Below are 25,744 nucleotides of genomic sequence, written 5' to 3'. Positions count from 1 at the left end.
TTACACTATGAAGTTTGATCTGTTATCCTATTGTGTAATATTTATATGATTTTTGACTGCTCGTCACTACTTTCAGACCATATTTAATTTAGTTACTTATAGAGTTGGCATACTCACATTACTCCCTGCACCTTGTGTGTAGATCCAGGTGCCCGAGTGGCAGAGTGAGGGTCCTCAACTGATCCAAAGTTTGTCGGAGATTGCAAGGTAGCTGCATGGCATCCGCAACCCTATTTTCTCCTTCCTATCTTGTTCTTTTCCGCATTTTCTAGATTTATGATATATTCGACAGTCAGTCATGTATTAGAAGCTCTAGACTCGTGACACCAGATATTTTGGGATGTGTAGTATCATGTTTATTTTACTTCCGCATATATTTTGTCATTTTAAATGCTTATTATTAAAATTTGGTATCTAAACCTGTGTTAGAAAATGGCTTATTATAAGGAAAAAGGGTTGTGATTAAATGCTTGGGTTGACTTGCCTAGTAATGTGATAGGCGCCATCACGACTGGTATTTGGGATCGTGACAAGTTGGTATCAGAGCCTAGGTTTTCATAGGTCCCGTGAGTCATGAGCCGGTTTAGTAGAGTCTCGCGGATCGGTACGGAGACATCTGTATTTATACTTGAGAGGCTATAGAACCTTTAGGAAAAACTTCATATTCTTGAAATTCTTGTCGTGCGAATCTATTGACCGAATACTAAACTTTTGTTATTCCATTCTCTCACAGATGGTGAGGACACATGCTACCGGGTAGGATGGATGACCACCAGTACCACCAGCTGGGGCCACTAGAGGCCGAGGATGCGGTCGAGGCTGTGGTAGGGGCAGAACAGCTAGGACAGCACCTGCAGATCCACCAGCTGCCCCAGTTCAGGATCCGGTCCCAGTTGTGGTCGCTATAGTAGCACCAACTTAGGCACCGGCTGTGCCTATTGTGATTCCAGGCCTTCAGGAGGCTTTAGCTCAAATCTTATCAGTGTGTACCGGTTTGGCTCAGGCGATCTCAATTACTATGACCACAACTACTTCTCAGGCCAGAGGAGGCACCCAGACTCCTGTTGCTCGCACACCTGAGCAGGTTGTGCAAGGACTCCAGACACCGGGGGCACCTCCAGCCCAGCCGGTTGCACCAGCTCAGGAGTATGTGGTACTAGTTATGTCGGACGACGAGCAGCATCGACTAGAGAGGTTTGGTAGACTCCAGCCTCTGACCTTCAGCGGTGCAGAGGGAGAGGATGCCTAGGGTTTCTTGGATAAGTTCCAGAGGATGCTTCGTACAATGGGGATTCTAGAGACCAGTGGTGTAGCATTCACTACCTTTCAATTTTCTGGGGCTTCCTTCACTTGGTGAGAGGCGTAGGCTTGTTGGTGCAGCGCCCCTTACCTGGTAGTAGTTCTCTGTTCTCTTTCTGGAGAAGTATGTGCCACAGTCTCACCGAGAGGAGCTGCACAGGCAACTGAAGTTGCATCAGGGAAAGATGATTGTGATACAATATGAGATGCGGTTCTCTGAGTTAGCCCGTCATGCGGTTTGGTTGGTTCCCACATATCGAGAGAGGATCAGGAGGTTAGTTGATGGCCTCATATATCAGCTTCGAATTCTCATGACTAGGGAGAGGGTGACAGGTGCTACCTTCGAGGAGGTTGTTGACATTGCCCGTGAGATTGAGTCGGTTCGCCGCCAAGAGCGAGAGGAGAGGGAGGCCAAGAGGCCTTAGGGATCTGGTAGCTTTAGTAGTGCTCCTTCGAGGGGTCAGTTCTAGCAGGGCAGAGGCTGTCTATTCAGGCAGGCTCATTCAGCTCACCCAGGTTATCATGGGGCATCATCGGGTCATGGGTCTCACAGTTCTCATTAGGGCCACTCATCACTCAGTACCCTTCCAACGCAGAGTTCGTCCCATGCTCCATCAGTGCAGGGTTCTTCCATGCCAGGTCCTTCTACTGGTCATTCCGGTGCCAGGGGTTCCTTTCAGTCCCCATCTCCAGCACCGGGGAGTAGTTATGAGTGTGGAGAGTTTGGGCATATGAGGAGGCAGTGTCCTCGTCTTCATGATGGTTCATCTCAGCAGAGGGGTAGGCCCTCGACTTCTGCTCCAGTTACTTCACCACCCGCCCAGCCAGCTAGGGGTGGAGGTCAGTCAGCTAGGGGTCGCCCGAGAGGGAGAGGTCGATCAAGTGGTGGTCAGGCTCGTTTCTATGCCCTCCTAGGTAGACTAGATGTTGCTGCTTCAAATGCCGTAATTTCAGGTATTGTTTAAGTCTGCCACAGAGATGCCTCTGTATTATTTAATCCCGGTTCCACCTTTTCTTATGTGTCATCATACATTGCCCGTTATCTGGATACGCCCCGTGAGTCTCTTGTTTCACCTATTCATGTATCTACTCTAGTGGGCGATACTGTTGTTGTAGACTGTGTGTACCGGTCGTGTGTGGTGACTATTGGGGGTATGGAGACCCGAGTGGATCTTTTATTATTGTGTATGGTGGATTTCAATGTTATTTGGGCATGGATTGGCTATCTCCGTGTCGTTCTATTCTGGACTGTCATGCCAAGACAATCACATTGGCTATACCGAGTGTGCCACGGATTGAGTGGCGAGGTTTGACTGATTATATTCCCAGTAGAGTGATCTCATTCTTGAAGGCCCAGCGTATGGTTGGGAATGGATGTCTTTCGTATCTAGCCTTTGTGAGGGATGTTGGAGCTGAGACTCCCAGTATTGATTCTGTTCCAGTTGTGAGGCATTTTCCCGATGTGTTTCCTACAGACCTTTTGGGCATGCCACCAGACAGGGACATTGATTTTGGCATTGACCTGGTGCTAGACAATCAACCCATTTCTATTTCGTTGTATCTTATGGCACCAGCGGAGTTGAAAGAGTTAAAGGAGCAGCTTCAGGAACTCCTTGACAAGGGGTTCATTCGGCCTAGTGTGTCACCTTAAGGTGCACCAGTTCTATTTGTGAAGAAGAAGGATGGCACTATGAGGATGTAAATTGATCATAGGCAATTGAATAAAGTAACAATTAAGAACAAGTATACTTTACCTCGCATTAATGATTTATTCGACCAGCTTCAGGGAGCGAGAGTGTTCTCCAAGATTGATCTTCGTTCGGGTTATCACCAGTTAAAGATTAGGGACCCGGATATTTTTAAGACAGCTTTTAGGACCCGATATGGTCATTATGAGTTCTTGGTGATGTCTTTTGGGATGACCAATGCCCCAACAGTGTTCATGCATTTGATGAACAACAAGATCCGGCCTTATCTCGATTCGTTTGTCATAGTCTTCATTGATGATATTCTAGTGTATTCGCGTAGTCAGGAGGAGCACGTAGAGCATTTGAGAGTTGTGTTGTGGAGATTAAGGGAGGAGAAGCTTTATGCAAAATTCTCCAAGTGTGAGTTTTGGCTCAGTTCAGTGGCTTTCTTGGGACACGTGGTGTCCAGCGAGGGTATTCAGGTTGATTCGAAGAAGATAGAGGCGGTTCAGAGTTAGCCCAAACCGTCTTCAGCCACAAAGATTCGCAACTTTCTTGGTTTGGCAGGCTATTATCGCTAGTTTGTTCAGGGATTCTCATCTATCGCATCACCCTTGACCAAGTTTACTCGGAAGGGTGCTTTATTTGTATGGTCGGACGAGTGTGAGAAGAGCTTTCAAAAGCTCAAGACAGCTTTGACCACAACTCCAATGTTAGTTTTGCCATCAACTTCAGGTTAATATACCGTGTATAGTGATGATTCGAGAGTTGGTATTGGTTGTGTATTGATGTAAGAGGGTAGAGTTATTTCTTATGCTTCTCATCAATTGAAGCTCCATGAGAAGAACTACCCCGTTCATGATTTGTAGTTGGCTACCATAGTTCACGTGTTGAAGATTTGGAGGTATTACTTGTATGGTGTGTCTTATGAGGTGTTTACTGATCATCGTAGCCTCCAGAACTTGTTCAAACAGAAGGATCTCAATTTGAGGCAGCGGAGGTGGTTGGAGTTTCTTAAGGATTATGATATCACTATATTGTACCATCCGGGGAAAGCCAATGTGGTAGCCGATGATTTGAGGCGAAAAGCGGTGAGTATGGGGAGTTTGGCATATATTCCAGTTGGGGAGAGACCTCTTGCATTGATGTTCAGGCCTTGGCCAATCAGTTTGTGAGGTTAGATGTTTCGGAGCCCAATCGGGTATTGGCTTGCGTGGTTTCTCGGTCTTCCTTATATGATCGCATCAGAGAGCGCCAATATGATGATCCGCATTTGCTTGTCCTTAGGGATAGAGTTTAGCATGATGATTCCAGAGATGTGACTATTGGTGATGATGGGGTATTGAGGATGCAGGGCCGAATTTGTGTGCCCAATATAGATGGGCTTCGGGATTTGATTCTGGAGGAGGCCCACAATTCGCGGTGTTCCATTCATTCGGGTGTCGCGAAGATGTATCAGGATTTGAGACCGCATTATTGGTGGAGAAGAATGAAGAAAGACATTGTGGGATTTGTAGCTCGGTGTCTCAATTGTTAGTAGGTGAAATATGAGCATCAGAGACCGGGTGGCTTGCTTCAGCAGATGGATATTCCCGAGTGGAAGTGGGAGAGGATCACTATGGACTTTGTTGTTGGACTTCCAAGAACTTTGAGAAAGTTCGATGCTATTTGGGTGATTGTGGATTGGCTGATCAGGTCCGCGCACTTCATTCCTGTATGTACTACCTATTCTTCAGAGCGGTTGACAGAGATCTATATTCGGGGAGATTGTTCGGTTGCATGGTGTCTCAGTTTCCATCATTTCAGATAGGGGCACTCAGTTTACTTTGCAATTTTTGAGATCTGTGCAGCGAGAGTTGGGTACTCAGGTTGAGTTGAGCACAGCTTTTCATCCTCAGACGGACAAGCAGTCTGAGGGCACCATTTAAATATTGGAGGACATGTTGTGTGCTTGTGTCATCGATTTCGGAGGGTCATGGGATCAGTTTCTACCGCTTGCAGAGTTTGCTTATAACAACAATTACCAGTCGAGTATTCAGATGGCTCATTATGAGACTTTGTATGGGAGGCGATGTAGATCTCCAGTTGGTTGGTTCGAGCCCGGTGAGGCTAGGCTATTGGGGACAGACCTGGTGTAGGATTCTTCAGAAAAGGTGAAGGTGATTCAGGAGAGGCTTCGCGAACCCGAGGCTTTGACCGTATTCACGAAGAAGGAATTCAGGTCTGGGTAGAAGGTTTAAATAGTCGTCTTGTCCGCAAATTTGGGGTTTATTTCTTCCATTGTTAGTCGTTTTTGGAGCTTTTTGAAGGGGATTGAAGAGGGATTCAAGGGGAATCACTTGGAGGTAAGAATTTTGGACTTAAAACTCGATTCTAATGTGAAATCTACCTAATAAATTAGGCAATCCGGAGTCTGTACACGCCCAGTGAGCGTAGTCGACTATAAACTATGGATCGGGCTACACGCCGCAACGATTACTATGATTTCTATTATTATGAGATATTAATGAGCCTGAGTGCTGAGAGTGAGTACTGAGTGACTGAGAGGCTGCCCTAGAGGCCATATTCTGAGTGATACCTTGCCCGAGGGGCCCAGTTATGATATTTTCACTGATTTCACTCTTCTTTTAAAATAAGCCTCTGTTGGAAAATTTGCTAAGTATATGAGTTCAAGTATTTAAACTGAAATTGATGATTTTACGATGAAACTGGTTTTAAACTGTGAAGTTTGATCTGTTATCCTGTTGTGTAATATTTATATGATTTTTGACTGCTTGTCACTACTTTCAGACCTTATTTACTTTAGTTACTTACTGAGTTGGCGTACTCACGTTACTCCCCACACCTTGTGTGCAGATCCAGGTGCCCGAGCGGCAAAGTGAGGGTCCTCTGCTGATCCAGAGTTTGTCGGAGATTGCAAGGTACCTACATGGCGTCCGCAACCCTGTTTTCTCCTTCCTATCTTGTTCTTTTCCGTATTTTCTAGATTTATGATGTATTAGATAGCCAGTCATATATTGGAGGCTCTAGACTCGTGACACCAGATATTTGGGGTTGTGTAGTATCATGTTTATTTTACTTCCGCATATATTTTGTCATTTAAAATGCTTATTATTAAAATTTGGTATCTAAACCTGTGTTAGAAAATGACTTAATATAAGGAAAAAAGGTTGTGATTAAATGTTTGTGTTGGCTTGCCTAGTAATGTGATAGGTGCCATCACGATTGGTATTTGGGGTCGTGACAAAGGAATGCAATAAATGAACCGAAAATGCTTAAGTCTCGACTTAAATGAAGGTTCTACCCAGCGGTTTTCCCGCTTCTGCGGTTCATTAGTCGCATTTGCGGCTCCGCATCTGCAGAAGTCTCATCGCAGATGCGGTCCTCCTTTGGCTGGCCTAAATCCGCATTTATGGAATAATGGCTCGCTTTTGTGATACCGCTGCTACGACAGACGAGCCGCACCTGTGCTTTCTCCCTCTTCTGCGGTCCTTTGACCACTTTTGCGATCGTGCATCTGCGCCCACCTTGTCCGCATCTGCGGTTTTTGGGCCACCTATGTTGGGCTGCTTCTGCATCTACTGGTTCGCTTTTGCATGCTCGCACTTACAGCTGGACCTCCGCAGGTGCGATTGCACCAGAAACTGGGTGCTTCAGCTGTTTACCCAAGGCTAAACGACCTCTGCGCATCGTCTGAATGGCATCTACGGCCCCGAGGCCCCGTCCAAACATACCCACAAGTTTGAAATCATAAAATGGATTCGCTCGCACCCTCGGAACACGGAAAACAACACTAAAACAAGGGATTGCAACCTAAAACCAATAGAATCAACTTATGAACTTCAAATTCTTCCAACTTACTCTTAATGCGTCAAAACATACTTAAACTACTCGGAATGACTCCAAATTTTGCGTGCAAGTCTTAAATCACCATACGACACTATTCCCAGGATCGGAATTCCAAATGGACCTCGATGATACCAAAACCTACTCCAACCCAAATTTAAAGAACTTTAAAACATTCAAGGTGCCAACTATCAATATTAAGCTCTGAAACGCTCCTGGGTCATCTATAACACGATCCGAACATATACCCAAGTCCAAAATCATTATACGAACCTATTGGAGCTGTCAAATCCTGGTTACGAGGTCTTTTACTCAAAATGTTGACCAAAGTCAAACTTAGCCTCTTAAAGCCTAAGTGTTCCGATTTCAACGTAAACCCTTCCAAATCCCCATCTATGCATCCCCACAGGTCATAAAATAGCTAAAGCACATACGAGGAGTCCTATTTAGGGGAACGAGATTGAGAAAGAAAAACGTCTGGTCGGGTCGTTACATTCTCCACCTCTTAAATAAATGTTCATCCTCGAACGGGTCTAGAATCATATCTGGAGTGCTGAATAGGTGTGGATATCTGCTCCGCATGTCCTCCTCGGCCTCCCAAATCACCTCCTCGACTGGTTGGCCCCTCCACTAAACCTTTACTACAGAAATCTTCTTGGACCTCAATCGGGGAACCTGCCTATCAACAATAGCAACTGGCTCCTCCTCATAACCCAGGCTCTTATCTAACTAAATTGTGCTGAAGTCTAACAGATGCGACCTATCTACATGATACCTCTAGAGCATAGACAAGTGGAAAACCGGATGAACTACCGATAGGCTGGGAGGAAAAGTAAGCTCATAAGAAACCCTCCCAACTCGTCTCAACACCTCAAATGGGCTTATAAACCTTGGGCTCAACTTGCCTTTCTTCCCGAACCTCATGATCCCCTTCATCGGCGAGACTTTCAAGAGAACCTTATCACCCACCATAAATGATAAATCACGCACCTTCTAATCCACGTAACTCTTCTTTCTGGACTGTGCTGTGAGAAGTCGCTCCCGAATCAACTTTACCTTTTCCAAGGCATCCTTCACCAAATCAGTACCATATAACTTAGCCTTGCCGGGCTCAAACCATCCGATAGGAGAACGACATCGCCAACCATATAAAGCCTCAAATGGATCTATCTCGATGCTGGACTGATAATTGTTGTTGTAAGCAAACTCAGCCAAAGGAAAAAATCAATCCCACTGCCATCCGAAATTAATCACACATGCTCTGAGCATATCCTCCAATATCTAAACTGTCTGCTACGTCTTCCCGTCGGTCTGCGTATGAAAGGCTGTGTTGAGATCTATATGGGTACCCAACTCACTCTGTAATGTTCTCCAGAAATGTGAAGTAAACTGAGGGCCTCTATCTGATATGATGGAAACAGGTACACCATGCAACCGAACAATCTCCTGAATATAAATCTGGGCTAACCTCTCTGAAGAATACGTGGTTACCACCGAAAAGAAGTGTGCCGACTTGGTCAACCTATCGACAATGACCCAAACCATATCAAACTTCCGTAAGGTCCGCGACAACCCAACTACGAAGTCCATAGTAATGCGCTCCCATTTCCACTCAGGTATAGTCATCTGCAGAAGTAGGCCACTGGCCTCTGATGCTCATACTTGACATGTTGGTAATTTAGGCACCTCGCCGCATACTCAACTATGCCTTTCTTCATCCGCCGCAACCAATAATGTTGCCTCCGGTCGTGATACATCTTTGTAGCACCTGGATGAATAGAATACCGAGAACTGTGTGCCTCCTCTAATATCTTCTCCCTCAAGCCACCAATATTAGGAACACATAGGTGACCCTGGAGTCGCAAAAAACCATCCTCACCGATAGTAACCCCCTTGACACCACACTGTAGTACCGTCTCTCTAAGAACCAACAAGTGTGGAACATCAAATTTATGAGCCTTTATATGCTCAAATAGTGAAGACTGGGTAACGACGCATGCAAGAACTCACTTGGGATCTGAAATTGTCATGACCCCGGTTCGCCTTCCGTGAACCATCATGATGACACCTAGCCTCTACGACTAGGTAAGCCTAAATTGCGAAAGATAAACCAATTTGCGGAATAACAACAATTTAAAACAGAGATAGAGTGATATAACAACGTTTAAAAGTGCCACTCGACATACACAATATAAATTCTCGAAACTAATACATTTTTTCCAAAACCCGGAAACCCATGAATCACAAGCTACGAATATAATAAAATGCTCTAACTCCGGAATGTCTACATCAACAGAAAAGATAGAAGGGCTGTCACTACAAGATAGAATGGAAAGGCACTCCTCGGTCTGCGGACGCAACAGATATACCTCAAAGTCTCTAGAGCAGTCGCCTCGCCTCAAGGATGATAGGACTGAGTCATAGTACCTCGATCTGCACATGAAAAACATGCACAGAAAGGGCATGAGTACACCACAACAGTACTTAGTAAGTGCCAAGCCTAACCTCGGTCGGGCAGTGACGAGGAAGGTCAGGGCCCTACTGAAATAAAATAAAAATATAAGGTATGGCAGTATAAGATAAGCAGTACAGTTGAAAGCTTAACAATAAGAATTTAATATAGGAAAATAAGGAATTCAATAACTGAAACAGAGGCAAAACAATCACAAGGAAATAACTGGGGATCTCTCAGTATCCCGAGGATCTCTTAGTACCCTCAATATATGCCTGGGATCTCTTGGTATCCCGAGGATCTCTCGGTATCCTCAATATATGCTAGTGATCTCTTGGTATCCCAAGGATCTCCTGGTATTCCCAATATTCGTGCTAGGGATCTCTCGGTATCCCGCACCTCAGCTCAAATCATAAATACGTGCAGGGGATCTCCCGGGATGTCGTCCCGTAGTCCCAAAGTAAAACACGCAACAACAACACAAGGAATACTCATTTAAGCTCAATTTCGTACCAAGTAAACAGGTAATTCTAACCTAACATGCTTCACGTAATATAATTAAGGCAGGTTAAGCAAGTAAGCAATTAAGTCAATTAAACATGTTTTTCTAGGTGTTACAGGCTTAAATTGCAGGTAGTATAAGACAGGAAAAAGGAACACAATTAAAATTACTTAAAGAAAACCGAATTTTCAACAATTATCTCAAGTACACACTCGTCATCTTACGTACAATGCATTTCAATTATCAAATATACCAAAATCCTTACACTCGCACGAGTTCAGGTAAAATGACCAAAATACCCCTCGGGCCCACATCTCAGAGTCAGGTAAAATTTACATTTCCAGAATCCTTACACTCTCACGAGTTCAGTCATACCAAAAGTATAAAAATCGGACCTCAATTGGTCCCTCAAATCATCACTCAAAGGCCTCTAATTACTCAAGCCCTAACCCCCAAATTACCACTGATTTTCCTTAATTTTTCATGCTTATAATGATAAAAATCACTCCAATAATGAGTTTAGGGACCAAAGACCTTACCCCAATGAACTCCTCTGAAAATCCCACTTGAAATATGCTCCCCAGGCTTCTTCCCGTTTGAAAAGAGGTGAAAAATAGCTAAATTTCGCGAAGGCAAACATTTATATGTTTCTGCCCAGCGATTACCGCATCTGCGGTCAAGGGAGCACACCTTCAGTCCCGCACCTGCGGAAGAATGCATCGCATGTGCGAAAAGTCACTTAACGGGCTGGTCCGCATCTGCGGCACCGCATTTGCGAAAACCCAGCCGCACCTGCGGATCTTGGAGCTCTGGGCCAATATCGCTTCTGCAGCGCCGCACCTGCGGGATGACAGAAAACCAGCAGCTGAAGCTGCAACTCTAAACTCTAAAATCCTTCTGTCAACCATCCGAAATCATCCTGAGCCCCTCGGGACCTCAACCAAAGGCACCAATAAGTTTAATACCATTGTCCAAACTTATACCAACCCTTAAAACACCTAAAACAACATCGAAACAACGAATCAACCAAGGATTCAAGCCTAAAAATTCCAAAACTCGAAATATACTTTCGATCAAAAAGTCTATCAAACCTCGTCCGAATGACCTGAAATTTTGCACACACGTCACATTTAACACTACGGAGCTACTCCAACTTCCGGAATACCATTCTGACACTCGTATCAAAATCTCACTATCAAACCGGAAACTTCAAAATCCGACCTTTCGACATTTCAAGCCTAAATTAGCTACGGACCTCCAAAATACAATCCGATCACGCCCCTAAGCCCGAAATTACCCAACAGAGCTAACAAAACCATCAGAATCCCATTTCGAGGTCGTCTTCACACTGTTCTGACTACGGTCAACTTTCCAACACTTAAGCTCTCATTTATGGACCAAATATCCCAAAACTCTCCGAAACTCAAAACCGAATATCCCGGCAAATAAAAATAGCAGAAATAAACACGGGGAAAGCGGTTAATAAGGGATCAGGGCATTAATTCTTAAGACAATCGGCCTGTCGTCACATCCTCCTACACTTAAACATTCTTTTGTCCTCGAACGAGCATAGAGTCATACCTGAAGTAGTGAAAAGATGAGGGTAACGACTGCGCATATCCTGCTCGGTCTCCCAGGTCGCCTCCTCGACCGGCTGACCCCGACACTGAACCTTTACTGATACAATATTCTTTGACCTCAGCTTTCTAACTTGCCTGCCCAATATTGCCACTAGCTCCTCAACATAGGATAGATCCTTGTCCAACTGGATTGAACTGAAATCCAATACATGCGACGGATCACCGTGATACCTCCGGAGCATCGAAACATGAAACACCAGATGAACTCTCCCAAGCTGGGAGGTAAGGCAAGCTCATAAGCAAGCTCCCCAACACGCCTCAATATCTCAAAAGGGCCAATAAACCTTGGACTCAACTTCTTTTTCTTCACAAATCTCATAACGCCCTTCATAGGTGAAACCCGAAGCAGAACCCACTCTCCAACCATGTAGGAAACATCACGAACCTTCTGATCTGCGTAACTCTTCTATCTAGACTGGGTTGTACGGAGTCTATCCTGAATCACCTTAACCTTCTCCAAAGCATCCTGAACCAAGTATGTGCCCAAGCCTCACCCGACTCAAACCAACCAATCGGGGATCTACACCGCCTCCCATATAAAGCCTCATACGGTGCCATCTGAATTTTGGACTGATAGCTGTTGTTGTAAGCAAACTCCACCAATGGCAAGAACTGATCCCAAGACCCTCCAAACTCAATCACACACGCATAGAGCATATCCTCAAGAATCTAAATAGTGCGCTCGGACTGTCCATCCATTTGAGGGTGAAATGCTATACTAAACTCCACCCGAGTACCCAACTCATGCTGAACGGCTCTCTAGAATCGTGATGTGAACTAAGTACCTCTATCTGAAATGATGGAAATTGGGATACCATGCAGATGAACAATCTCTCGGATATAGATCTTCGCTAACCGCTCTGAATAATAAGTAGTACACATAGGAATGAAGTGAGCGGACTTGGTCAGCCAATCCACAATCACCTAGATAGCATCGAACTTTCTCAAAGTCCATGGAAGCCCAACTACAAAGTCCACGATGATATGCTCCCACTTCCACTCCGAAATCTCTATCTGCTGAAGCAACCCACCCGGTCTCTGGTGCTCATACTTCACCTGTTGGCAGTTAAGGCACCGAGCTACAAATCCAACTATATCTTTCTTCGTCCACCTCTACCAGTAGTGATGCCTCAAATCCTAATACATATTCACGGCACCTGGATGAATGGAATACCGCGAACTGTGGGCCTCCTCCAGAATCAACTCCCGAAACCCATCAACATTGGGTACACAAATCCGACCTTGCATCCTAAATACCCCGTCATCACCAATAGTTACACCTTTGGCATCACTGTGCTGAACCTTGTCCTTGAGGACAAGCAAATGAGGGTCATCATACTGACGCTCCCTAATATAATCAAATAAGGAAGACCGAGAAACCATACAAGCTAGAACCCGATTAGGCTCCGAAAGATCCAATCTCAAAAACTGGCTGGCCAAGGCCTGAACATCCATCGCCATAGGTCTCTCCAATGCTGGTAAATAAGCTAAACTCCCCAAACTCTCTGCCTAGCGACTCAAGGCATCGGCCACCACATTGTCCTTGCCCGGGTGATACAAAATAGTGATATCATAGTCCTTTAGCAACTCTAACCACCTCCTCTGGCGCAAATTTAGATCCTTTTGCTCGAACAGGTGCTGCAAGCTCCGATGGTCAGTATAAATCTCACAGGGAACACCATACAAATAATAACGCTAGATCTTCAGGGCGTGAACAATGGAAGCTAACTCAAGGTCGTGGACCGGATAATTCTTCTCGTGAACCTTCAACTGTCTGGAAGTGTAGGCAATCACCCTACCGTCCTGCATCAAAACCGCTCCAAGGCCAATCCTCGAGGCATTACAATAAATCATATAAGACCCCGACCCTGTAGGCAATATCAAAACTAGGGCTGTATTCAAAGTTGTCTTGAGCTTCTGAAAGCTTGCCTCACACTCTTCCGTCCACTGGAACGGAGCACCCTTCTGGGTCAATCTGGTCATCGGGGCTGCAATCGATGAAAACCCCCTCAACAAAACGACGGTAATAACCCGCCAAGCCAAGGAAACTACAGATCTCTATAGCTGAGGATGGTCTAGGCCAACTCTTCACGGCCTCTACATTCTTCGAATCCACCTGAATACCCTCACTCGACACCATGTGGCCTGAGAATGCCACAAAATCCAACCAAAACTCACATTTCGAGAACTTAGCACACAATTTCTTTTCTCTCAAGTTCTGAAGCACTATCCTCAGGTGCTGCTCATGATCTTCCCGACTCCGAGAATACACCAAAATATCATCAATAAAGACAATGACAAACGAGTCAAGATACGGCCAGAACACACTGTGCATCAAATGCATAAAGGCTGCTGGGGCATTGGTCAACCTAAATGACATAACAAGGAACTCATAATGACCATACCGAGTCTTGAAAGCAGTCTTCGGGATATCTAGCTCCTGAATCTTCAACTAATGGTAACCTGAGCGCAAGTCAATCTTAGAAAACACCCGTGTGCCCTAAAGCTGGTCAAACAGATCTTCAATACAAGGCAAAGGATAACGGTTCTTCACTGTAACCTTGTTCAACTGACGATAATCAATACACATACGCATAGAACTATCCTTTTTCTTCATAAACAAGATAGGAGCACCCTAAGGTGATACACTAGGCAAAATAAAACCCTTATCAATCAATTCCTGTAACTGATCCTTTAACTCCTTCAATTCAGGAGGAGCCATATAATACGAAGGAATAGAAATGAGCTGAGTGCTCGACAACATATCAATGCCGAAATCAATATCTCTATCAGGCGGCATGCCCGGAAGATCAACTGGAAACACATCGGGAAAATCCTGTACTACTGGGACTGAATCAACTGAAGGGGTATCAATACTTACATCTCTCGCATAAGCTAAATACGCATCACACCCCTTCTTAACCATACGTTGAGCTTTAGGAAAAGAAATAACTCTACTAGGAGTGTGATCTGAAGTACCCCTCCACTCAACACGCGATACGTTTGGCATAGCTAGTGTCATGGTTTTGGCGTGACAATCAAGAATAGCATAATGGGGCAACAACCATTCCATGCCCAAGATAATATCAAAATCTACCATGCTGGGCAATAATAAATCGGCTCTGGTCTCAAAACCACTAAAAGCAACCAAACACGACCGATAAATGCGGTCCACAACAAAAGAATCTCCCACAGGAGTAGAAACATAAATAGGGGAACTCAAGGAATCCCGAGGTACACCCAAATGCGGAGCAAAATAAGAAGACACATAAGAGTAAGTGGAGTCTGGATCGAATAGAACCGATGCATCTCTGTGACAAACCAATATAATACATATGATGACAAAATCAGAGAAAATAGCCTCAGTACGGGCAGGAAGGGCATAATATTTGGCCTAGCCTCCCCCTCTAGGGCGACCTCTACCTCCTCGACCTCTACCTCTGGCTGGCTGAGCAGGTGGAGTAGCAACTGGAGTTGTAAATATAGTCTGAGAACTCTGCAGGGCGTATTATGGCTGAGAAATCTGTGGAGGCGCACTCCTCCCAAGTCTAAGGCAATCCCTCCCCACATGGCGTGTGTCACCACACTCAAAATAAGCTTTGAGAGGACGTGGTGGTTGTGACTGGCTCTGGCCAGGTCTCCTGGACTGTCCTCTGAAAACACCCCACGCAGGAGGTGCGCTAGATACCGGAGATGCATAATAAGGCTCCTGAGGTTTTGGAGGAGCTGGAATACCACTGGCTGTTGGAAAAGCTAAATGAATAGGGCGACTCATATAACCCCTACCATGACTACCTGCAGCTAGGGCACGAGCACCAGAATAATGGCCCGACTCTCGAGACCTCTTAGCCTCCCTCTCCTCTCTTTCCCTAGTATGCATGCCCTCAATCCTCCTAGCAATGCTCACCACCTGCTGATAAGAAATGTCCATCTCCAACTCACGAGCATGTCTAGCCAAACTAGTGTAACAGACAACATACTCTGAGACAGTCATAGCACCCTAGCGCAAGTGCTCAAACTCTACACAGCATGCATCCCTGAGGCTCTGAGGAATATGATCTCTCATGAACATATCTGAAAACTAAGTCCAAGTCGGGGAAGCAGCCTCATCCAGACTGTCTAACTCATAGGTGTGCCACCACTTATATGCAGCTCCTCGAAGCTGGAAAGTACTGAAGAAAGCCCGCTCAATCCTGATATACCCATGGTACGAAGAATACAGTAACACTTATCTAGAAATCCCAGAGCATCATCCAATGCTAGACCACTGAATACAAGAGGCTTGTACTTCTTGAACTTCTCAAGCCTAAGCTGCTCATCCTCGAAAACTGCTGCCATGTCCTCAGGCTGATCTCGGACTGTAGGTTGTACAAGAATAATCTCAGGGACCTACTCAACATACACTCGCTACTCAGGAGTGCGGGCGGAGGGAGTTTGTGCTCCTCCCCCGGCCTGAGACGTAGCTACAGTAAGGGGAAGCAACCTTGCCTAAGCCAAAGTAGTGTACATGCTCATGAACTGTGCCAGAGTCTCCTGAAGTGCTGGAGTAGTAGTAGCAGTAGGCGTATTAGGTGCCTGGACTCCGGCTGGAACTGCTAGTGGCGCCTCGGTGGCAGCTCACGCGGGTGCTCTGGCTGCACCACGTGCGCATCCTCGGCCACTACCCCTGCCCCAACCTCTGATAGCTCTAGTAGGGGGCGCGGGTGCCTGATCATCTCTAGTAGCACGTGTCCTCACCATTTATAAGAGAATAGAAGACAAAAGTTTAGAATTGTGATGTCAAAGTATCGCACGACAAGGAAATCAAATGAAGTGGAAGTTTTCCTAACAGTTACATAGCCTCTCGTAGATAAGTATAGAAGTCTCCCTACTGATCAGCGAGACTCTAATAAACCGGCTTGTAATTCATGACTCCTATGAACCTAGAGCTCTGATACCAACTTGTCACGACCCAGGTTCGCCCTCTATTAACCATCGTGACGGCACCTAGTCTCTATGACTAGGTAAGCCTAAATTGTGGAAGATAAACCAATTTGCGGAATAACAACAATTTAAAACAGAGATAGAGTGATATAACAACGTTTAAAAGTGCCAATCGGCATACACAATATAAATTCTCAAAACTAATACATTTTTCCCAAAACCCGGAAACCCATGAATCACAAGCTACGAATATAATAAAATGCTCTAACTCCAGAATGTCTACATCAACAGAAAAGATAGAAGGGCTGTCACTACAAGATAGAATGGAAAGGGACTCCTCGGTTTGTGGACGCAACATATATACCTCGAAGTCTCTGGAGCAGTCGCCTTGCCTCAAGGGTGATAGGACTGAGTCACAGTAGGGATATGTACATGAAAAACATGCGCAGAACAGGCATAAGTACACCACAATGGTACTTAGTAAGTGTCAAGCCAAACCTCGGTAGGGTAGTGATGAGGAAGGTCAAGGCCCTATGAGATAAAATAAAAATATAAGGTATGACATTATAAGATAAGCAGTACAGTTGAAAGCTTAACAATAAGAATTTAATACAAGAAAACAAGGAATTCAATAACTGAAACAGAGGCAAAACAATCACAAGGAAATAACCGGGGACCTCTCAGTATCCCAGGGATCTCTTAGTACCCTCAATATATGTCAGGGATCTCTTGGTATCCCGAGGATCTCTCGGTATCCTCAATATATGCTAGGGATCTCTCGGTATCCCGAGGATTTCTTGGTATCCCCAATATATGTGCTAGGGATCTCTCGGTATCCCGAGGATATCTTGGTATCCTCAATATCTGTGCTAGGGATCTATCGGTATCCCGCACTTCATCTCAAATCATATATGCTAGGGATCTCTCGGTATCCCGAGGATTTCTTGGTATCCCCAATATATGTGCTAGGGATCTCTCGGTATCCCGAGGATATCTTGGTATCCTCAATATCTGTGCTAGGGATCTATCGGTATCCCGCACTTCATCTCAAATCATAAATACGTGCAGGGGATCTCCCAGGATGCCGTCCTATAGTCTGAAAGTAAAACACGCAACAACAACACAAGGAATACTCATTTAAGCTCAATTTCGTACCAAGTAAATAGGTAACTCTAACCTAACATGCTTCACGTAATACAATTAAGGTAGGTTAAGCAAGTAAGCAATTAAGTCAATTAAACATGCTTTTCTAGGCTAACAACAGGCTTAAATTGCATGTAGTATAAGACAGAAAAAAGGAACACAATTAAAATTACTTAAAGAAAATTAGATTTTCAACAATTAGATCAAGTACGCACTTGTCACCTGACATACAAGGCATTTCAATTATCAAATATACCAAATCCTAAGGGGAAGGTCCCCCACACAAGGTTAGGCAAGCCACTTACCTCGAACCAGCTCAAATCAATCCGAAACCACGCTCTTGCCACGAGTACTCGACTCCAAATGGCCCAAATCTATTCAATTCAATTTCATAATGTAAATAACACTTCAAGTAACTGATTCTACAAAGAAATTCTAAGCTAATACGCAAAATTAGGTAAAATGACCAAAATGCCCCTTGGGACCACATCTCGAAATTAGGTAAAATTTACATTTCCAGAATCCTTACACTCTCACGAGTTCAGTCATACTAAAAGTATAAAAATCGGACCTTTATTGGTCCCTCAAATCATCACTCAAAGGCCTCTAATTAGTCAAGCCCTACCCTCAAATTACCATTGATTTTCCTTAATTTTTCATGCTTATAATGATAAAAATCACTCCAATAATGAGTTTAGGGACCAAAGACCTTACCCCAATGAACTCCTCTGAAAATCCCACTTGAAATATGCTCCCCAGGCTTCTTCCCGTTTGAAAAGAGGTGAAAAATAGCTAAATTTCGCGAAGGCAAACATTTATATGTTTCTGCCCAGCGATTACCGCATCTGCGGAAGAATGCATCGCAGGTGCGAAAAGTCACTAAACGGGCTGGGTCTGCATCTGCGGTCGCTTGACCGAATCTACGACATCGCATTTGCGAAAACCCAGTCGCACCTGCGGATTCTGGAGCTCAGGGCCAATCTCGCTTCTGCGGCCATATAGCCGCTTCTGCGGCACCGCACCTGCGGTCCCACACTCGCAGGTGCAGTTATGATAGAAAACCAGCAGCTGAAGCTGCAACTCCAAACTCCAAAATCCTTTCGTCAACCATTCGAAATCATCCCGAGGCCCCCGGGACCTCAACCAAAGGCACCAACAAGTCTAATACCACTGTCCAAACTTATACCAACACTTAAAACACCTAAAATAACATCGAAATGACGAATCAACCACGGATTCAAGCCCAAAAATTCCAAAACTCTAAAAATACGCTTTCGATCAAAAAGTCTATCAAACCTCGTCCAAATGACCTGAAATTTTGCACACACGTCACATTCAACACTACGGAGCTACTCCAACTTCCCAAATTCCATTCCGACCCTCGGATCAAAATCTCACTATCGAACCGAAAACTTCAAAATTCGACCTTTCGGAATTTCTAGTCTAAATTAGCTACGGACCTCCAAGACACCATCCAATCACGCCCCTAAGCCTGAAATCACCCAACGGAGCTAACGGAACCATAGGAATTCCATTTCGAGGCCGTCTTCACACTGTTCTGACTACGGTTAACTTTCCAACACTTAAGCTCTCATTTATGGACCAAGTGTCCCAGAACTCTCCAAAACTCAAAACCGAACATCCCGGCAAATCAAAATAGCAGAAATAAACACAGAGAAAGAAGTTAATAGGGGATTGGTGCATTAATTCTTAAGATGACTGGTCGGGTCGTCATAGAAATGTCCAACCTCACATTTCTGTTAGCCAAGGATTGAATGTCCAAAGCTGGTGGCCTCTCCTCTGCTAAAATAAATGCCAAACTACCCATACTTTCCGCCTTTCTACTCAAGGCATCCGCAACTACATTTGCCTTGGTCCGATGATAAAGGATGGTAATATCATAATCCTTCAGTAACTCAAGCCACATGCACTACCTTAAATTGAGATCTATCTACTTGAACAAATGTTGCAAGCTATAATGATCGGTGTAAACCTCACAGGACACACCATAAAGATAATGCCTCCAGATCTTAAGAGCATGAATAATCGCGGCCAACTCCAAATCATGTATAGGTTAATTCTTCTCATGGGGCTTCAGCTGACGTGAAGAATATGCAATAACTCGCCACTCCTGCATCAATATAGAACCCAATACAATGCGTGAAGTATCACAATACATAGTATACATCCCCGAACCGGAAGGCAACACTAACACTGGTGCTGAAGTCAATGTTATCTTGAGCTTCTGAAAGCTCACCTCATAATCATCGGACCATCGGAATGGAGCACCCTTTTGTGTCAATCTAACTAGAGGTGTTGTAATAGATGAGAAGCCCTCACAAACCGGTGATAATAACCTGCTAACCCCAAGAAGCTCTTGATCTCAGTCGTCGTAGTAGGATGAGGCCAACCCTGAACTGCCTCGATCTTCTTGGTATCCACCTTAATATCCTTGCCTGATGCAACATGCCCCAAGAATGTTACAGAATCTATCCAAAACTCACACTTGGAGAACTTAACATATAGCTTTTATTCCCGCAAGGTCTGGAGTACTACTCTCAAATGATGCTCGTGCTCCTCCATGCTGCGCGAGTAGATCAAAATGTCATCAATGAAGACAATGACAAACGAATCAATATATGGCTTGAACACCCTATTTATCAAATCCATAAACACCATAAGGGTGTTAATCAAGCCAAAGGACATCACTAGAAACTTATAATGGCCATATCTAGTCCGAAAAGCAGTCTTCGGAATATCCGAATCCCGAACCTTCAATTGATGGCACCCCGATCTCAAGTCAATCTTAGAGAACACCCTGGCACCTTGTAACTAGTCAAACAAATCATCAATGCGCGGCAACGAGTACTTGTTCTTAATGGTAACTTTGTTCAACTGGCGGTAACCAATGCACATCTGTATAGTCCCATCTTTGTTCTTCACAAATAACATCGGTGCACCCTAAGGCAATACACTCAGTCTGGAAAACCCCTTTGCTAGCAACTCCTCAAGCTGTTCCTTCAACTCATTAAACTCTTTCAGAGCCATGTGATACGATGGGATAGAGATAGGCTGAGTACTTGGAGCCAAATCAATACAGAAATAGATATCACAATCTGGTGGCATGCCTGGAAGATCAGAAGGAAATACATCGGAGAACTCCTGGTCTACATGCTCTGAATCAATCGCCGAAGTCTCTGGAGTAGTATCCCAAACATAAGCTAGATAAGCCAAATGACCCTTCTCGACCATGTGTTGAGCCTTCATAAAAGAGATGATCCGACTAGGTGCGCTAACAGACGAACCCTTCTACTCCAATCTAGGAAACTTGGCATCGCCAAGGTAACAGTCTTGGAATGGAAATCAAGGATGGAGTGATATAGAGACAACTAGTCCATGCCCAGGATGACCTCAAAATTGGTCATATCCAGCAACAGAAGATCTGCTCTAGCCTCATAACCACAGAATATAACAACACATGACCGATAGATCCGATCCACAACAATAGAATCGCCCACAGGAGTGGACACATAAACAAAAGTACCCAGGGACTCACGGGAAACACCTAAGAAATAAGCAAACAGAGATGAGACATATAAATATATAAACCCTAGATCAAATAGTACTGAAGCATCCCTACCGCAGACAGAAATAATACTTGTGATCACGACATTTGAGGCTACTGCATCTGGTGTGACCAGAAAAGCATAGAACTTGGCTGGAGCGCCACCTGACTGGCCTTCGCCTCTAGGATGGCCCCTACCCATCTTCCCTTTGCCTCTGGGCGGACAGACGGTTGGTGGGGTAGATAGTGCTGTAATCATAGGCTGCTGACCCTACTGCACTGCCTTGCCCCAAAGCCTGGCAGAACCTCCGCACATGACTAAGATACCCGCTCTCGAATCAACCTCTTGGTACGGTGGAATGCTGACCTGAAGTCTGACCCTGATGGCTTGAATACCCGTTGGAGGAACCCTGAATATCTAGTAAGTGGTAGGATCTCTAAGTCATAACGCTGAAATAAGGTCATACTAGAGCACCCCGAGGAGGAGGCAGTGCTAGATATGTTGGTCTACTGGACTGACCCCTCACGAACTGACCTTTACTCCCAGTCGGGGCACCTTTGAACTCTCCAGAATATCGAAACCACTTATCCCTCATAGCCTGCTCTTGTCTATGCTGACGTACACCCTCGATCCTCCAAGCTATCTCCACAACTAGATTTTAAGAAGTCCCCATCTCCACCTCTCGGGCCATAGTAGCCTGAATACCAGTTTGCAAACCCGCAACAAACCTCCGCACTCTCTTTGCATCAGTAGAAAGTATCATAAGTGCATGGCGAGACAACTCAGAGAATCTCGCCTCGTCGGTCACTGACATCTGACCCTGCTAGAGCAGCTCGAACTGAAACTGCAACTCTTCCCTCTGAGAGGGTGGAATATACTTATCTAGAAAATTGAACCAATCCCAAGTCATGGGAGGAGAATCTGCTGGTCTATTGAGGGTATATGACTTCCACCACCTACGGGGCCTACCCTCCAGCTGGAAAGTAGTAAAAGCAACCCCGTGGGTCTCCAATATCCTCATGTTGTGCAGTCTGTCCCTGCACCGATCAATGAAGTCTTGGGGGTCCTCATGCCACTCACCTCCAAAGACGAGAGGATGAAGCATGTCCATCAATCAAATAACTTCTGCGGCTCACTAGCCGCAGCTGGTCTGGGCTCAGGTATAGCTGCTGCAACTGGTTGAGCTCCGCCCATGGGTAGTAGAGTACACAGCAGCTGCATACCCTGGAGCCTGAGCGGTAGGGGTCTGTGCTCCCCCTCCCGCCTGAGATGTGGTTGGGTCTGCTGGAAATAGACCAGCATGAGTCATAGAATCCATGAACCGCAGCATACAGCCCATGACCTCCTGGAATTCCGGTGCGGAACATGAAATATGCTGGGGCTGGCTCTACTGCAAGCACCTCGCCCTGCTCCTTAATAATAGGATCCTCTACTGGATCCGTTGGTGGCATAGCTAGAGCAACTCTGGGACATCCTCATCCCCTAATATGGGCTGGAGCCCTCCCTTGGCCTCTGCCTCTAGCAACAGGGGGAGTAGCTCCTCCCTGATCTGGAACATCAGCTGCGCGCGTCCTCACCATCTGTGAGAGAATAAGAGAAAGATACTTACTACCACATTAACTGCAATATAAAAGATGAAGAAAGAGTATTTTCCTAGCACCTTATAGCCTCTCGAAGATAAGTACGAATGTCTCCGTACCGATCCGCAATACTTTATTAGGCCTGCTCATAACTTGTGAGAACTACGTGAACCTAGTGCTTTGATACCACATTGTCACGACCCAAACTCTTATAGGCCGTGATGGCGCCCAGCGTCGCCACTAGGCAAGCCAACAGTGAACTAACCACGTGATTTTTATTTTTAATCAATTTTCCAAGTAATTAAACTTCCATTAATTAAAAGATTTAAGAAATAACAGGTTTAAATAAATAAGACAAAAGCAGCTGAGTGCAATCATAACTAGGGAAAATAATCCAAAAACCACAAGTCTACTAACGTGTGTTTCAAGACCTGGTGTCACAAGTGTATGAGCACTAATAGATTATACAACGTCTAACTACTGTCTGAAATAAAAGTAGTCAGAAAATGAATGTGAACGAGAGACTCTAGGTTCTGCGGAACAGCTCAGGAAGAAGCTCACCACTAGGCCTCCGGGTAACGAGGATTTGCGCCGGTGTGATCGCCAGATGCACCTGCCTCAGATCCTGCATGGTCAGTGCAGAAGTGTAGCGTGAGTACATAAATAACATGTACCCAGTGAGTATCAAGTCTAACCTCGAAGAAGGAGTGACGAGGGGTCGACTTCGACAGTTACTATAGGCTAGCAATATGATTACAGAGATTCTAAATAAGCATGGGTTATGTAAATAATAATAGTAAATCATTAACAAGCAGGAACAAATAATTCTTTCACAAATTAATAATTCCCAAGTAAATTCCTGTGATTAATGATTGTAACCTCACAAGCCACAAAATAATATCAAGTATGATTAGTCTCCGAGTATTATTAAGCACAATTTATGCCGAGGTTGTACGACCCAATCCAAAACAATGTGTACACTGCTGAGGGACGTGTGGCACGATCCATAGATGCATCTATTCTACTGCCGAAGCGTTCGGCCCGCTCCACAAGAAATGAGGATATTTTATAAGCTTTTGACTTAAACATAATTACAAAGCTAATACACAATGTAATACAATTTCCATTAACGGTCAAGTAATCCGCTCTAAATTCAAGCAAGTGAGATTCGATTTTTTACGATTCCTCTAACAAGTTCTAATATAATTTAGGCACTTAAATTAACAAGTAGGGTGAAAACATTACAAGTAATTCAAGATTTTGGGTCCTAAACTACCCGGACATAAGCATAAATAGTAGCTACGCATTGACTCTCGTCACCTCGTGCATATGTAACCCCCACGATCAGAAGAAAATATTAATTTAAATCACTTATGGGGTAAATTTCCTCTTACAAGGTTAGACAAAAGACTTACCTTGTCTCAAAGCTCATTTTTTTGGCCTCAAATTCACTCTAAAGCCTCAACTCGATGCCGAACAACCCGAAACTAGTCAAATGTTGTATAAATCAAATAATATATGTTCAAAAGTTCATATTCTAACTACTAGAGGGATTACCAACCCCAATTGAAGGATTCCTAAAATTCATCCCAGGGCCCACGTGCCCGGATTTTGGAAATTTTCGAAATAAGTTGTTATCCATAACCTCACGAACTCAAATATATAATTTTCACTCAATTTCATAACTATTTCTGTGGTTAAATCCCCTTTTATCAAAATCTAGGTTTTTCATCTAAACCCACAATTTCACAAATTTTATATGTTTAATCTGCCATAATCTATGTACTTAAATTACATTTTATAGAAACTACTTACCTCAAGATTATAGGTGAAAACCCCTCTCTAAGAGATCCAAGAATCGCCCAAGGAATGCAATAAATGAACCCAAAATGCTTAAGTCTCGACTTAAATGAAGGTTCTACCCAACAATTTTTCCGCTTATGCGGCTCCGTATATGCGGAAGTCTAATCACAGATGCATTCCTCCCTTGGCTGGCCTAAATCTGCATTTGCAGAATAATGGCTCGCTTCTGCGATGCCGCTCCTGCGGCAGACGAGTTGCACCAGCGCTTGCTCCCGCTTTTACGGTCCTTTGACTGCTTCTGCGGTCGCGCATCTGTGCTCACCTTGTCCGCATATGCGGTTTCTGGGCTACCTATGCTGGGCTGCTTCTGCATCTGCTGGCTCACTTCTGTGAGGTCGCACCAGCAGCTGGCCCTCCGCAGGTGCGATTGCACCAGAAGTTGGGTGCTTCAGCTGTTCACCCAAGGCTAAACGACCTTTGTGCATCGTCCTAATGGCATCTGGGGCCCCCGAGGCCCTTTCTAAACATACCAACAAGTTTGAAATTATATAAAGGACTCGCTCTCAGCCTCAGAATGCGAAAAACAACATTAAAACTAAGGATCGTAACCCAAAACTAATAGAATCAACTTATGAACTTCAAATTCTTCCAACTTACTCCGAACGCGCCGAAACATACTTAAACTACTCAGAATGATTCTAAATTTTGCGTGCAAGTCTTAAATTACCATACGGAACTATTCCCAGACTCATAATTTCAAACATACATCGATAACAAATTTAAAGAACTTTAAAACTTACAAGGTACCAACTATCAATATTAAGTGCCGAAATGTTCCCGGGTCATCCAAAACCCGATCCGAGCATGCGCCCAAGTCTAAAATCATTATACGAACCTATTGGATCCGTCAAATCTCGGTTCCGAGATCGTTTATTCAAAATGTCAACCAAAGTCAAACTTAGCCTCTTAAAGCCAAACTAAGGAACCAAGAGTTTTGATTTCAACATGAACCTTTCCAAATCCCGATCTATACATCTCCGCAAGTCATAAAATAGATAAAGCACATACCGAGAGTCTTATTTAAGGGAATGTTGATCTATAAACTAAAATGACCAGTCGGGTTGTTACAGAAAGCCTAGTGATGTAATCTTCACTTAGGTGTAAACCTAATGGGTATAGTAAATTAATGCGTGTTTTGTAGATCGGGGTGTATTATGACTCTTAATTCTCAAGTACTCACTCAATACTTCTCGGCCATATAGTGGTTATGCCCAAATTGGCTTTCTCAAGTCCAAGTAGGTA

The sequence above is a fragment of the Nicotiana tabacum genome, chromosome 5 (assembly GCF_000715075.1).
Source record: "Nicotiana tabacum cultivar K326 chromosome 5, ASM71507v2, whole genome shotgun sequence".
Taxonomy (NCBI): Eukaryota; Viridiplantae; Streptophyta; class Magnoliopsida; order Solanales; family Solanaceae; genus Nicotiana; species Nicotiana tabacum.
Note: the sequence above shows the minus strand (reverse complement) of the source record.